The sequence below is a fragment of the Canis lupus genome, chromosome 36, assembly GCF_011100685.1.
Source record: "Canis lupus familiaris isolate Mischka breed German Shepherd chromosome 36, alternate assembly UU_Cfam_GSD_1.0, whole genome shotgun sequence".
In the NCBI taxonomy this organism is placed as follows: domain Eukaryota; kingdom Metazoa; phylum Chordata; class Mammalia; order Carnivora; family Canidae; genus Canis; species Canis lupus.
The window spans coordinates 21,077,363-21,092,852 of NC_049257.1; the positions used below are offsets into that span (position 1 = coordinate 21,077,363).

Sequence of the window (15,490 nt, forward strand, 5' to 3'; positions counted from 1 at the left end):
AAGCAAAAATGAGCTATTGGGACTTCATCAAGATAAAAAGCTTTTGCACAGTAAAGGAACTAGTAAAAAAACTAAAAGAAAACCTACAGAATGGGAAAAGATATTTGCAAATACCTGATCAGATAAAGGACTAGTATCTGAAATCTACAAAGAACTTATCAAATTCAACACCCAAAGAACAGATAATCCAATCAAGAAATGAGCAGAAGACATGAACAGACATTTCTCCAAAGAAGACATACAGATGGCCATCAGATACATGAAAAGACACTCAACATCACTCATCAACAGGGAAATACAAATCCAAACCACAGTGAGATACCACCTCACACTAGTCAGAATGGCCAAAATTAACAACTCAGGAAACAACAGATGCTGGTGAAGATTCAGAGAAAGAAGAACCCTCTTACACTGTTGGTGAGATTGCAGACTGGTACAGCCACTCTGGAAAACAGCTGGAGGTTCCTCAAAAAGTTGAAAATAGAGCTACCCTATGACCCAGCAACTGCACTACTGAGTATTTACTCCAAAAATACAAATGTGGTGATCCAAAGGGACACCTACACCCCAATGTTTATAGCAGCAACGTCCCCAATAGCCAAACTATGGAAATAGCCCAGATTCAACAACAGATGAATGGATAAAGATGTGATGTGTATGTTTATGTATACATATATATGTATATGTATGACCCTCCAATATTACTCAGCCATCACAAAGAAATGAAATTTTGCCATTTCGCAACAACATGAATGGAACTAGAGGGTATAACACTAAGTTAAATAAGTCAGTCAGAGAAAGACATACCATATGATTTCACTCATGTGGAATTTAAGAAACATAACAGATGGACACAGAAGAAGGGAAGGAAAAATAAGATGAAATCAGAAAGGGAGACAAAGCATCTTAACTGCAGGAAACAAACTGAGGGTTGCTAGAGGGGGAGGTGGATAGAGTATGGAGTAATTGGGTGATGGGCATTAAGGAGGGCACTTGATGTAATGAGCACTGGGTGTTGTATGTAACTGATAAATCACTAAATTCTATCTTTGAAAATAATAATACACTATATGTTAATTAAATTTATTTTAAATTTAAAAAAATAGTGCTAGACTTGTAAGATTTCAATAAATATAATTGTGAGAAGGATGCTAATGATTCTATATTCAAATCACATGATAACACATGATAATAATTCCTTCACATAATGGAACATAAGCAGAAGTGGTATAGGTATATTCTTATGTTATAAGCTCTCCAAGTGCTGTGATGTTCCTACCATTGAGTGGCATTTTCTTGGACATGCAAGTTGCTCCTTCTAGACTGGTATTACTACAGCTAGTTCTAAGCCAGACTGCTCCTCTCCTCTCCCCCCTGACAATCAGATTCAGGATTTTTTATGTCATTCTCAGGGTGAGTCCAGGAAGCTCTAAAACACCTGAATCAGGTGAGTCATGTCACAGACACCAGGGAATAAAATTACTCTGTCTAAAGGGATCCTGAGTTCATCACTGAAGCAATGCACACCCAGTGGGTACCATAGGGACTAGTGGTTTTTAATCCACTTAAGACTCAGAAGAGGGAGGGGAATGCCTAAATGTTATCCAACCGCCCAGAGACACACTGCGTCATTTATAGTAACCTATTGTTATCTACACAAAGGATCATTGTTACCCACCTAGCCAGAACTCTATTTAATAGTTGAGATAAGCACATTTGTACTTACTTGAGACAGTCTCATTCAGATGTGATCTTATGGAGGCATAGCATTCATTTCAGGTTTTTTTAAAGATCTTACTTATTTGAGAGAGAGAGATAGAGTGCAAACGTGTGCATGAGTGGCGGGAGAGACAGAGGGAAAGGGACTAGCAGGCTCCCTGCATTTATTTCTAACTAGACTCCCAAAGATAGTCACCCTCACCCATAAAAAAATTACAAGCTCCTCCAGCCTGAAGCTCAGATTTTTCTAGAAAAACAATCTGTTTCTCCAGTTACATTCCCAAAGAAATCTATACTTTTCCTTCATAGCTCTTATCCAAGTTTATTATTATATATGCCAGTGATGTATTCTGTCTCCCACTGACTATAAGCTCCCCAACAACTTTTGTTCCTGTGTGCAAGGACCTCATGCAGTGTCAGGCACATAGCAGTCACTCTAAGAATAACTGTGGAGTGAAAAGAATGAATAAACGAAGTGATTTTGATTCACCAGAGTGGAGGGACAAGATAAATATTTGCTTGTTTTTATGAAGCCACCCTCACATGTTACTAAAAGCAGATTCTTATTATCTCTCCCTGAGACCTTCTGCTGTGCAAACGCCATTAATGCAGACACTGACACTCAGATTAATGAAGGGAAGCAATTTATTGAACTGATATTTGGTGTAGATGTCATTAACAGCGCTCCTTTGGAGCAACTGCATCAGATTAGACACAGTCTCCCCTAAAGAGCATGAAGAAAATCATTTAACTGCTTTCCTGCAGCTGTTTATGTGAGGCCAACCTCTATGAATGGCTCAGTTGGCTCTGAGACAACTGTGACCCTCCTATGATTGCTCTTCATTGATACTGTTTTTGTCTCTTCTGAGAAATATGTCCTGTAATAAATCATGCTGTTGTGGCTTGAGTTTTTGTTGTTGTCATCCCTTCTTCCCCCAACCCACATTAAAGTCACTAGAAAAGTTCTAATAATGAGACAAAGTCGGTAGATCTCTAAATAACTGAATTAAGGGGGTGCATCTGAAAGGTGGTCTTGGAAGCTAAGAATAGGGCCTGGTGGATTTAGTGGTTTTACAAATCCACCAGGAATATATGTTCTTTCACAGATTCTTAGTGTTAGAAAAGTTGAATATATTCGGCAGGCAACAAGGCAAGATTTGGGAAAGATCATACATATCCAATGTCTTCTTAGGCCACACAGTCTAATTAGCAGATGGCCTTTATCCCATTCCCTCCTAGCACAAGCTTCATTTTACCAGGTTTTTTCTCAGCCCCACTAATAAAACATCTATAGGCCCAGCTCCCTGCCCCTCCACCCATTCTAAAGCATATTTTTCCCATTTCCCCTTGATTGTCCACTCCCTTTCCCTACAACCCTGAGTCATGAGCAGCCTTCCAGACTCCACTGACTACATGACTTTTTAACACTTTCTCCTGTTAGAAAACTCTGCATGTCATGTAGAAATTATTCTTCTAACTTTGATTTGTTAGTTCTAGTTTTGCCCTTTAGATCTGCCTACAAAAAACTAACCATTCTTGTGCATGTACTTTCATCTAGAGTTGGACAGACTTGGACATGTGGTTACTTCTTCCAGACTAGCATTACTACAGCCAGTGCTAAGCCAGGGTGCTCCTCTCCTTTGATCTTTGATGTCATTCTCAGGGTGAGTCCAGGAAGCTCTAAAACACCTGAATCAGTGAAGCCACCTCATAGTCACCAAAGTTAGAGAAAAAAATACTCTGTCTAGATGCAGCCCCCAGTTCATCTCTGAAGCCATGCATACTAATGATCAGTAGGTGCCATAGAGACCAGTGTTTTCATTTTTATTTATTTATTCATGAGAGACACAGAGAGAGAGAAAGAGAGGCAGAGACACAGGCAGAGGGAGAAGCAGGCTCCACGCAGGGAACCCGATACAGGACTCGATCCTGGGTCTCCAGGATCAGGCCCTGGACCGAAGGTGGCGCTAAACCACTGAGCCACCCAGGCTGCCCGAGACCAGTGTTTTTAATCCACATAAGGTCTGAGGGTCTGAGGAAGTGCCTAAACATTACCCAACTGCCCAGACACACACGGTCTCAGCCTCATTTGTGGTCATCTATAGTTATTCACATAGTGGTCATCATGGTCATCCGTAAGTACCTAAACATAAACACCTATTTTTCACTGTCACCTTTCCATAATAAAAGTTATAGTTTCCAGGCCATTTCCCCTTATGAATTACTGTCCAATTGGAAAACACCTTACTATTCAATGGGACCATTTCTCTCGAGAATAAAGCATCTCTCTATGACACTACATGTAATATTGCTAAGACCTGAATTCACAAGCAAGAATTCATAAGTCAAATCTTTCATTCTATTTACAAAAAAAAAAAAAAAAAAAAAAAAAGCAAGCAGATACTTGCAGAGAATGGTTTAAGAATGAAGATTTCAAAAATAGAGCCCTGGGACACCTGGGTGGTTCAGTGGTTGAGCGTCTGCCTTCGGCTCAGGGTGTGATCCCAGGGTCTCGAGACCGAGACCCGCGTCGGGCTTCCTGCATGGAGCCTGCTTCTCCCTCTGCCTGTGTCTTCTACGTGTGTCTCTCATGGATAAATAAGTAATATTAAAAAAAACAAAAACAAAAATAGAGCCCTATGGTTTCAATAAGATAATTAAAGTATATTGTAAAACTAGGAAAAAAAATTAGGCTGGCTGTCTCAGTCATTAGAGCATTTGACTCTTGACCTTCGGATCATGAGTTCAAGTCTCATATTGGACATGGAGTCTACTTTAAAAAAATTTTTTGGGGGATCCCTGGGTGGTGCAGCGGTTTAGCGCCTGCCTTTGGCCCAGGGCATAATCCTGGAGACCCGGGATCGAATCCCACGTTGGGCTCCCAGTGGATGGAGCCTGCTTCTCCCTCTGCCTGTTTCTGCCTCTCTGTGTGTGTGTGACTATCATAAATAAATAAATAAATAATAAATAAATAAATAAATAAATAAATAAATAAAATTTTTTTGAAGGACAGGAAAGTTAAATGGACCAGGAGTTATTTCAGGGTTTATAGATGAGTAATTAATTTGGTAGATCCAGACCTTTGTCCAGATTCAAGTTTGCTTCAGAGATATAAGTAGATAATGTTTTCAGTCATCAGTCTTGAAAAACTGGCTGGCTCTACATAAGTAAACAATCATATTGTAGGGGATCCCTGGGTGGCTCAGCAGTTTAGCGCCTGCCTTCTGCCCAGGGAGTGATCCTGGAGTCCCGGGATCGAGTCCCACATCCGGCTCCCTGCATGGAGCCTTCTTCTCCCTCTGCCTGTGTCTCTGCCTCTGTGTGTGTGTGTATCTCTCATGAATAAATAAATAAAATCTTTAAAAAAAAACAATCAGATTATATACATGGTTTGACACAAAAATATAAATATGCAAACAAATAAAATATACTAAATATAATTTCTCAAATACCCTCATTAGAATTGTAGCTTTCTTTACTTTTCATGATTATGTAGCACATGCTGGTTGTAGTGCAGAATTCTAAAACGGCCCCAATGATCCTTACCTTCTAATATCCACGGCCTTGTGTACACCCCTCCCCCTGAGTACAAGCTGGATCAGTAGCTTGTTTTCAACACAGAGAATACAGCAAAAGTGGACACTACTTCTGAGATTAGGTGATCAAAGACTGCAACTTCTCTCTTGCTCACGGTTTCTCACTTGCTCTCTCTAATGGAAACCAGTGGCCATATTGTGAGTTGCCCTGTGGAGAGGCCCACAGGGCAAGGAACTGAGAGGGCCTCCAGCCAACAGTCAGCGAGAAACTGAAGCCTTCAGTGCGACAGCTTGTGAGGAACTGAATCCTACCAACATCCACATGAGTGAGCTTGGAAGCAGAGCTTTTCCCAGTTGAGACTTGGTGGCGCCTAAATCATACCTTTATTGCAGCCTGGGAGAGTCCCTAAGAAAGACGACCCAGCTAAAGCAATCCCAGATTCCTGACCCATAGAAACTGTGAAATAATAACTATTTTTGTTATAAACTACTATATTTTGGTGTGACTTGTTACTCAAAACAAAAACAAACAACACATCTGGCTGTTGGTATTTCTCTGACTGAAAGCACCATGACCCCACCATCGTTGTGGTCTCCCACTTCTTGAACTTGAATATATCACTTTGGCCTTCTTGGCCTTTGCTGCTTGGCATTTGATTCTCCTCAAATACAGATAATAATAATTAAATAAGCATTTTAAACTCTGTACTCCAGTTGATCTTCAAAGACCCTGCTTTGCATCTGGGTTCAGTCTTCTTCTTTTACAGACATCTTTTCCTGAAGTTTAAGAATGAATACTGGCACAATGTGGCAAGTAGAAAAGAAAGGATGTCCTTAAAAACAGCTTCCGGGTAGCCCAGGTGGCTCAGCGGTTTAACGCCGCCTTCAGCCCAGGGCGTGATCCTGGAGACCTGGGATCAAGTCCCATGTCAGGCTCCCTGCATGGAGCCTGCTTCTCCCTCTGCCTGTGTTTCTGCCTCTCTCTCTCTCTCTGAGTAAAAAATAAAATCTTAAAAACAAACAAAAAAAAAAAACCTTCCACCTGGAAATCAATACAATGGCATGAAGCACACATGAATAAAAATATGATTGAAAAAATATTCCTCTTCTAAAACTCATAAAGCAAGATTAATGGTCAATTTAAAACTAAAATCAACCCCCAAATGAAATATCTTCTCCTAAAATCACCATCACATGTTAACTGAGCATGTCTCTTTACCCTGCTATTTTTCACGTTTGGCATCCTCTGGGTTTCCAGCCAGAAGCAGGAAACGTTAAATGTCTTCCAGGAAGCCTGCAATGGTGAGATTTGCCCCAGGTTTGGCAGCACCAAGGAGTGAACAAAATCATCACATAAACTTGTTTATCACACAGCGGCTTATTGCTGACCAAAGCATGGCACCAGGCTCTTTAACCAAAGGGAACCTTGATTCCACACAAGCAACCATGGCCTCCAGGAAAAACTGCCAAGCCAAAATGCCTTGATCACAGAGGGGATGCCTAGAGACGGATATTTTCCACCTCCACCGAAGGATCTAGCCCAAATGCCATGCAGGAATTATCTGCTGTTTATGCAGAACAGAAAAGACATCAAGGCATGAGCTACAAAGAGAGAATCTTGGCTAAGAACAGTATTGTGATTTAATAGCATTTGTCCAACTCTTACACTACGGTTCTTTGAAATTTCCAATTGAAATTTTAAGGGATTGGAATAAGTGAATATGCAAAACAGTCAGAATTTGCTGCTTTACTGATTTATTTTCAGCTATTCTTCAATTAAGACTACCTTCTTGATTGTATGGTTTCATTTGCCCACAACAGCTATTTTAATTGAAAACAACTTTATTTGAACCTGTGTGTCATCTGGTAAAAATATATCGGTAAAACTAACAAGGTTTTACCTAGTATAAGAAATATGAGGGCAGCCCAGGTGGCTCAGTGGTTTAGCGCAGCCTTCAGCCCAGGGTGTGATCCTGGAGACCTGGAATCGAGTCCCACATTGGGCTCTCTGCATGGAGTCTGCTTCTCCCTCTGCCTGTGTCTGTTCCTCTCTCTCTCTCTCTGTGTCTCTCATGAATAAATATATAAATAAATATTTTTCTAAAAAATGAGCAGAGTAGATATAAACAAGTATTTTATTTGTTTGATGCAATATTTTAACCATTGTACCAATAAAAAATATGCCAGTGTACCCATTATTTAGTATAGATTTCATTAAATCAAAAAGAAAGTAAGGATGAGAAAAATAAAATTAGTGATTCCAATATTAGGTCTATTGGCAGTTACGCTTTATCAGCCCAATTAAGACAAATCAAGAGTTCAATTTTTATCTCTTCTCTTAATTGAGGAATTTAGAATATATGTAAGACAGGGTGAAGTGTTCTTTTTTCATTTTGTCCCTTCTTTCCTGGTCTTCTTCAACCTCTCTGTGAAAGAATACTACCTTTGAAAGGACCCATGAAAGGGAGACTTTGAAAGTACATCAGTATATCAAACTTAGACTCCAAGAGAGAAAGATTAGCCTTAGCAGGGGAAAAGTTTGTCTTGTACATGTGACACTCTGAAGACTTTGAAAGACTAAGTCCCTTTACATGACACACAGGATCTCAAAAAAAACAAAAAAAAAAAAAACTGATAGAAACCCTCCAGGATGAACTCAGCAGCCTGGATGGAGGGAGAAAGTTATAAATAGGTCAATAAGATCATGAGGAGAAGGGAAAGAGGGCACATCTTCTAAGATGGGGCTAGATGGACTTGAGAAAGAAGAAAGCTGGAGGCATCATGCTCCCTTATTTCAAACCCAATTATTATGCTATAATAATTAAAACATTATATCGATACAACAGACACTTAGATCGATGGAGCAGTAGAGTGAGCCCAGAAATAAACTCATGCATAGGTGATCAATTAATTTACAACAAAGGATTCAAGAATATACAATGGGGAGGGGAGCTTGGGTGGCTCAATCAGTTGAGCATCTGACTCTTGATTTTGGCTCAGGTCATGATCTTAGGGTCCTGAGATCAAGCCCCACATTGAGCTCTTCACTCAGCAAAGAGTCTGCTTGGGATTCTCTCTCTCTCCCTTGTCCCCTCTCCCTCCCCCGCATACTCTCTCTCTCAAATAAATAAATAAAATCTTTACTTATGCTAAATATATATAATGTGGTTTATAAATATTTAGATTTATACTGAGATCTATAAACTGCTGGGGCAGTTTCCTTTCTTGTGCAGAAATGACCCGTGCTTAATTGTACTCCACGCCTTTGCCTAAGCTCATCTGTTCAGTTCATCCTTTCCCCACTCACTCCCCACAGAAATCTACCTCTTCTACCATCCCCAGGTAAGTGTTATTTCCTCCCAGAAGCCTTCCCCAATAAGAATAACATTTCACACTCACCTAGTACGAGTGCTTCCCACATAGTAAAGCCCCATAACACTTCTGAGAGGTGGGCATCATCGTCACTATTTTACACGGGAGGAAACACAGGCACAGGAAATATGAGTGACTTGTCCAAGGTTGAACACCTCGAACTGGGACTGAAATGCAGATAGTCTGAATCAAGCTGTAAACTCGAAGAAGGGAGGAGCCGTAAGAAGAGCACAGGTTCAAATCTTGCTGGCAGAGTGACCCAGGGAAGTCGCTCCACTGTTCCAAGCCTCAGTTTTCTCCTTTATGAAACAGGATACTGAGACAAACAGAGCCAGTGTGTTGTGGAGGTAGACTGTGGGGCCTCACCCCAGTGTCTGGAACCTAGGGGACACATGATTGTTAGCCACCTCCTGCCTTCTGCTCCCTCCTTCCCACCAGCAACTGCCATAACTATCTCCCAGTTCACATGGACTTTCTCTCCTCCACACTAACACAGAAATCATGATCTCCACCACACAACTTGGTCCTTATTCAAAGAGCAATCTGGATTCTATATGCCGCAAGGAACCAAAACTTAGGTCAAAAGTGGTTAATAACAAAAGAGCATTTATGAACTCTAATACCTGAAAAGAGTAGAGATAGGTAGCCAGATATGAAACTGTCAGCAAGGCTCTGGCACCATCCTCTGTGATTTTCCTCTGGTTTGTATGTGTCCATGCACAGCCCTCCTTCTTAGTCAGTTCCCATCATGACAACAAATTTACTACAGCAGTCCCAGCCTTTGGATCTAGATGCTATCCAGGCCATGAAGAGAAGCTCTTGGTTACAGCATTCTCAGAAAATGCCCTTGAGTCCCAGCTCAGGTTACATGTCCACCCCTGGGTCAACCACTGTGACCAGGAGGATGGGCTAATCTCATAGGCTTAGCCTGGGAATATGCTCGACCCCAGCCCTGATCCAGACATGGGAGTCACTGCCCAGGAACCTATTGGATCATCAGTGGAAATCGGGGTTGTGGGTCTACGAGGCATTTTAATAGATGTAATGGCAGTCTCCTGTTGGACAGAGTTCCATATCCTGGCAGTAAAGTGAGCAAGGCTGAGAGTAAATACCCCTGTCAGTCCACAGGACCCAGCTCTTTGAGGGTTTCTGTAGCCCAAACCTTAGGCCCAGGTCCCACGTGGGTTATTTTCTTAAAATGTTATACTTCTACCCCAGTAGCTAAAATAGCCACTCTCACAGGAGTCCAGAATAAATGAAATTGCATGGGATTGGATTCTATCTCTAAATTGATTTTCTATCCTCTGAAAGCTTTATGTTATACTATGTGTGTGTGCGCATGTGCACACACACGCGCACATGTGTATAAAACTGTTGATCAGGTCACTGAGGGATGGTCTTATAAAGAGTCATTTATTTGGCTTTTCTTAGGAATAAAATCCACATTATGACAGTGACTTTCAACAAAGGTTAAGGGTGCAAACTTTGGTTTAAAAAAACAATTTGCCCATAACTCAACTGCTTTTATCTTCAAGCCTTTGAAGCAGAAGGTTAAAAAAAAATCAAATATTTCATCCTAGACATCTTTGGGGAAGGTATATGTAAACAGGAAACACACATAAAACCCCTGAACATAAAGAGACAACAAATGATTATGCATCATTCCAACTGCAGAAATGTATATAAGAGGAAAAATAGATTAAGGATGTTGCCCTTGGAAGCTACTTTCTGTCACAAAGGCATGGATAGATTTATATTTCTCATACTTCCCTGATCCACAAGTTAAATTTGCCATCTTCTGATTCCTTGTCATCATTTCAGATACCAGGCTAAACACCTCTGGGGTGCCTCCGGGGTATTCACAACCTTCAGAGAGTTGTTGATAGTGATCACTTTCTTCTGAAGTCTTTGTTGATCCAAGAATACATATTTTGTTGTTTAAGTCTTCATAAATCAGTCTTTCCGCCCGTTTATCATCTTTGTGGCTTTTCTCTGAACACTCTCCAATATGTCTCCGACTTGCTAATAATGAGGTTCCCAGACCACACTGCATCATTCCAAGCTCAGTCTCTCATTGTGCAGAGATGGGACTTTGCCTCCTTGCTTCCTGACCCACTGTTTCCACTTACAAAGTTCTGCTGCTGCCAGGTCATATACAAAGCCATGATTCATGCGCCTTCCATGACAATGCCTGGGGGAGCCCCAGCACTTCCCTAAACAGGTCAATGCCTCATGTGTAATAAGCGCTCAGAAAAAGTCCTTGAGTAAATGAACAAATCAAAGCATGGGCTCCCCAGTTGTGTCTTCACTGTATCTAAGTGCTTATTACAAAATGAGCAAGGAAGAGGGAGTATGTGCGTTTGTGACAAATGTAGGGGACAAGAAAGCCAAGGAGAGACACAAGAAATCATTCACTGATAATCTGGCCTTTGTCATTATTTGACTGATTTGACTGAGATCAGTTCCACTCTCATTTAGGAAAAGGCAAACTGAAGTTCAGAAAACTAAGAAATGAAGCACCTGGGTAGCTCAAGTGGTTGAGCGTCTGCCTTTGGCTCCGGTCATGATCCCAGAGCCTGGGATCAAGTCCCACATCAGGTTCCCCACAGGGAGCCTGCTTCTCCCTCTGCCTGTGTCTCTGCCTCTCTCTGTGTGTCTCTCACGAATAAATAAATTTTTAAAATCTTAAAAAAGAAAGAAAGAAAACTAAGGTATGTCACCACAGTGGCTGAACAATGAATTGCAACTGGGAAGATGTCTAGGATCAAAATTCTTGTGCCTAGTGTAGCCTCCAGACTAAACCAGTTTTAAATACTATTGGTATTATACTCTCTCTCTCTCCACTCCCCTCTCTCTTTCCCTCCCTTTTTCTCAAATAAACAAATAAATCTCTAAAAAACAAAAACAAAGCTTCCTATTAAGGACTCTCGGTCAAAACTGAGACAAGGGAGCAAAATCTGTTCCTTTTAGTTTCACTTAGAAAAGTTTAGAGTTTGCAAAAAGGACCTTACCTCTCTGGGAAATTAAGGAAACAACAAAACCATCAAGCCCTTCACTTGCTAACAGGACCAGCCAGGTATAAGCCCAAATGTAAAGGCGTTAAAATTTACTGGTATAGTCCCAGCCTGGCCACAGGTGGCCATAGTGCCCAGAGGAAACGCCCTCTTCTCCAATCCATCTCTCCACCTTGCTCAGTTTGTTCCAACAAGTATGTACAGTGATGGCCCCTGGCTGGAAGGATCATAGCAGGTCGATACAGCAGCACCTGGTATTGTGATGAAACACAGCAGTGAAATGCATGGAAAAACGAATCCCCCAAATCCCTCTTCTTTCCAAAACTAATCCAAAAAAAGGTAAGACCAAATAATTTTTCCTACTGGTTAATTCACTTCCCCCAAATTATCTGCACCATACTGTCTTTACAGTTGCAACTCCAAACTAACAAATACTTGGATTGAAAAATTTTAAAGAAGTAAATTCTTCAGATAAGCCCATGTACCACACAAGAGAACACATAATTTCAGAGAAATAGCGCTGGAGAAGTGAGATTTGGTAGATATGTGGCTCTTAGTTTGTTTGCAGGAACTATAAAATAACCATTTTCGAAAGCCCGCTGTGATATTTAAAGCATCCTATAGTACCCATGAAATGTTAGTTGAATTTGTCTAACTGACCTTGGATAAACCTCTCCATATTTGTAGCTTTAGTTTCTACATTTATGAAACAAAAACTCATAATAACTTCCTTGTATCACATGACTATTGTGGGTTCCCAACAGGATAATATATATGAAAGCAGATTTTAAACAATAAAGCATCATACAAAAGTAAGCTATGAAGAAAGGGGGATGGACTATGATGGTTCTGCCAATAATGTAGGCATTCTGCCAAATAGCAAGTTGGAAGTTAATAGCACTTTTTTGCTATTCATCCAGATGTTAGGCACATTCTAACTATAAAAATTGAAGCTATCACTGGCAAACATTCAAGAGGTCAGAGGACTGCTAGAAGGAGCAATGTGAGTGTTCTCTGGCTCTCCTGGGCCCCAAAGAGGGCAGGAAAACTTCTGCATAGAGCTATTTCTCCTCTAAGAGAAACCACAACTCTCTTGCAGCTCTACAGGGAAATTGGTGCAGATTCTAAATATTTTGCTCTGGTGCCAAGCTGAGTGAATGCACACTAGAGTTAAGTCTTTGTTTTTTCACTGGGGAATAAGCCCTTTAGATCTCACACTTTAACCCCACTTCCATAGCAATCAAACCAAGCCAGAAATTTGCACTCGCAAATATTTTTGAAAGATCTGACTAAGCCATTTTTAGATGTTTTTCCAGTCTTCATGTGCCTTTCCCTCCCACAGAGCACAATTAAAAAGGCACCTTTAAAAGGCTATTAAAAAACATTGATTGGCTTAACTGTGCTAATGTCATGGCTTTAAAATAAAATTCTATTAAGTCCTTAAAATATTGCAGACAAGTACTTTACAGCAAAAACTCAGGACAACCATCCTGAGGCTTCTGTTATTCACAGATATTTAGCTAATTACTTTAGTTCAGTTCATCTTTCTTATCATCTTTTGTCTTTCAATTTTTTTAATCTTCTGATAGTTCTCATGAAATAACTGCCTCTCTGCATACCAGAAGCCAGCACTTAGCAGCCACACGTCCCCAAGTCACCACAGTAAATTCAAAAAGAACAAATCAGACATGTGTGCTTTCCCTTTGTTACTATCAATACATAAGGAGGGGATGGCATTGTCTCCCTACATTTGATTGCTAACATCACAAAGTACCCTTCCCTTAGATTTGTCCCAAGATTTATTGTGGCTAACCTGACTAGCCCATGTGATTTCATCCCTGTTTATATAACTGAATCAAAACTGTCCCTGGAAAAACTCAGGAATACAACACTGATGCACAGAATTATTTTCTTTTCTTCTATATTTCAGTTCTTGCTATTGTCATGCCTCAGGCCAGCAGGCTTCACTCTCGCAGCCAGAATGTCTGAGGCCAGTTCAAGACAGGATACTTCGGGAACAGGTCTCATATCAGGATAGAGTTAACACAACATCACGGTTTGGGTAGCTCTACACCAGGCAATGGCTCGGTGTCCTGCTAACATCCTTACATACCCCCACCTGGCCACAGAAGGCAGAAGAAAAGCGAATGGTTTCATACACATGAAGGTATTTGTAAACTGCTCTCTGTTTTGGGAATATTAGGTGTTTGTTATTGCTGGTGCTGCCATTACTGATAATAATGGTGATGATTTATTGAATTTTGTTGTCACTAAAGTAGGATTTCCTCAAGAACCAAGGGGACTCCATTCAGACCCTGTGGAAACCTGAAAGTACAAGAAGTTACCTTGTGAGCTATGTGTCTGACTTATGTGCAAACTGTATGAGGCAGCTTTATGAGTTACTATGCAGACTTAGCTAAGAGATATGACAATGAGTGAGTTATTATGGCAATTTCTCCACAGCTCAAAGTCTGGATCTACAGCTTTGGGAAAGAAACTTTAAGGACATGACTTCCCCTGAAGCAAATTTCAAGGTTAATGAAGGGTCCTTGCCATCCTCTACCCAGATGATCTGTCCTTACATCTCTGTTGTCATTCATTTCCTCATTTATTATTCCAGGTGCTGACATGCCCACCCACCACTGTAGGCCCAATTCTATCAGTCAGTTTATGGAATATGTATAACTATCATTTAGTTTACTCTATCCTCAAGTTTCCCTCCTACTGAGGTAACTCCCTGTTGTTTATTGGGCCCACAGGTGGACTAATTAAATATCCCTTCTCTTTACAGAACAGAAAAATCAAAATTTGCTGTTATTCTACAGATAATAGATTTTTTCCAACTATTCTAAATGTTGAATGGACCAATGTGGGAGGAAAAGAGTCTGAGACAGACCAAACAGCTTGTCACGTCAAGATAAAGTATTTAGAGAATAAGACTTTCTGCCCAGATGTCTCTCCTTCTTCCACTCAACTCCACAGAACCATGACAGCTATAGGGGAATAAAGAAGGTTCCAAGCCTAGCAAGCTCACTGTCCAAGTCTTCCAAGACAGCCAAGAACTCTGCAAATTCATCCCACTGTACACTGGCTATCCCTACTAAAATCACTTCAGGATTTTTCCTCCGCCAATCACTCCTGCTCATCCCGCAAGTCCAAGCATTGGGGTCATCTGCAAGAATTTCAACTGCTATGGCACCATCTCCACTTCCTAGGAACACTTAGGAACTCTGAGCTTGTTCATATCCCTACTCATATTCATGTATAGCTCACTAGTTTGTTAGCAGAGACTACAAAATAATCATTTTTAAATTTTTTTATTTAAATTCAACTTAGCTAACATATAGTATATTATTAGTTTTAGGGAAGAATTTAGTGATTCATCAGTTGCATATAATATCCAGTGCTCATTGTATCAAGTACCCTCCTTAACTGCCCATCACCCAATTTCCCTACTCCCCATCAACCTCCCCTCCAGCAACCCTCAGTTTGTTTCCTAGAGTTAAGAGTTTCTTATGGTTTGCTTCCCTCTCTGTTTTCATATTATTTTATTTTTCCTTCCCTTCCCCCAAAATAATCATTTTTTAAAGGTTCTCCCACCCTGCCCCACCACCACAGAACAAAGTACTCATAAAGTATTGGTATAATTTGTTGAATCAAACTTAGGCAAACTTTTCCATGTTTCCAAGATAAGATCTCATGTATGACAATAATTTGATGCCTTTCAATAAATATCCTCTAAATATTGGTTTGTGATTTGTTTGGTGAGCAAAAAAAGCTATCTATTCATAAAAACAATAATCTCCATGTTCAAAATAAGGAAAATGCTTGGAGTAACATAATATTTAG

At 40.5% G+C, this 15,490-nt stretch overlaps 1 long non-coding RNA gene across 2 annotated transcripts in view; it reads right to left on the reverse strand.

The window, feature by feature from the left end:
- LOC111094207 overlaps positions 1-15,490 on the reverse strand; it is an 86,330-nt gene that overhangs the window by 20,724 nt on the left and 50,116 nt on the right. The window contains exon 4 of one of the 2 annotated variants that reach the window (XR_005384773.1): positions 11,224-11,892. The exons of the other annotated variant lie outside the window; for it this stretch is intronic. This is a non-coding gene — a long non-coding RNA (uncharacterized LOC111094207). Of the gene's footprint in view, positions 1-11,223; positions 11,893-15,490 lie in introns of those variants that run through there. 2 annotated transcript variants of the gene reach the window in all.